Source organism: Sinocyclocheilus grahami, unplaced genomic scaffold (assembly GCF_001515645.1).
Source record: "Sinocyclocheilus grahami isolate Dianchi unplaced genomic scaffold, SAMN03320097.WGS_v1.1 scaffold124.1, whole genome shotgun sequence".
In the NCBI taxonomy this organism is placed as follows: Eukaryota; Metazoa; Chordata; class Actinopteri; order Cypriniformes; family Cyprinidae; genus Sinocyclocheilus; species Sinocyclocheilus grahami.
In genome coordinates this window covers 292,465-293,601 of record NW_015505303.1, presented here as the reverse complement: position 1 = coordinate 293,601, position 1,137 = coordinate 292,465, and the positions used below count along the sequence as shown (strand labels likewise).

Below are 1,137 nucleotides of genomic sequence, written 5' to 3'. Positions count from 1 at the left end.
ATCTTTTCCGATGAAGAAACAAACTCATCTACATCTTGGATGGCCGGACTGAGAGAACATTTTCAGCAAATTTTCATTTTTGGGTGAACTATTCCTTAAAAAAAAGGAAAAAAAGATACAACATGAAGCATGCAAATCAGGACATGCAGCCGGCAGTAATTTTACAAATACACGTTGACTGTAAGGGTCATGACAAGCAGATGCAAAATAAAAATTAGCAAAGCAACAGGATGTAAGACAACATTAAAATGAGTTTTGTAAGTATGACCATGAGACGGCATTTCCCCCCATATAACTGATTTGAATTATTAGCATTCATGCAGACATTGTTTCCCCACATCAGTTACAACACACTGAGAGTAAAAAAACAAAACTTACTTCATTCACACCTAAAATGGAAGAGAGAATAAACAGAATAAGGAAAAAAGTTCTGATATTATAAAATCTCCAGCCAGTGCTCTATTTTGTTGTACTTTATTTACAGACAAACATCACAGGCACAAATCGATGAACACGGGAGATAATATAAATATAGAGTCATTCTGAGGAAAATGACTGAACTTTGGCAGGACAACCTTTAAACAGTTGGCACATATTTTGTCCTCCTAAGGAGCCGTTTTTGGATCTTTCGCACGGTCGACTCCTAGAGTTTAACTTGGACGTACATACAACGCAGGTCTTGCACACTTATTTCATACCAAAAATAGGTACATTTGTTTATTAATTACTTTGGAAAACTCCATAGTGGTTGACAAAAGAACATTACAGCACCTAATATTATTAATATTAATATAATTTCAACCCTAATATCAGTTTTTAGAACATACCTTCCAACTACTCAATGCCTATTATTGGGTAATTCATACTAAACGGGCCTGATATATACTTTATTTTTGAAAGTTGTTTGTTTGCCAACACAGATTAGCATGAATCTTCCAACATAATCTCAGAACCATATCTTTTCACATAAAACTGGAACTAAAAGGTTCTAATCTCTTCATAATCCAATATGTGCGTTAATCAGATTGAAATGCAACATTCATATTTTTGTAAGATGATACTTTAAAATTGTATTCAAATTATGTATTGGACAGTTATGTATGGAAGCTTGTTTCTGCCAGCAATAAAAACAAACAA

At 33.6% G+C, this 1,137-nt stretch overlaps 1 long non-coding RNA gene across 1 annotated transcript in view; it reads right to left on the bottom strand.

The window, feature by feature from the left end:
• The window catches only part of LOC107590038 (uncharacterized), a 3,304-nt gene extending 2,199 nt beyond the window's left edge, over positions 1 to 1,105 (bottom strand). Inside the window, exon 1 of the long non-coding RNA XR_001609734.1 lies at positions 379 to 1,105. This is a non-coding gene — a long non-coding RNA (uncharacterized lncRNA). The remainder of the gene's footprint in view (positions 1 to 378) is intronic.
• Positions 1,106 to 1,137: the final 32 nt, after the last annotated feature.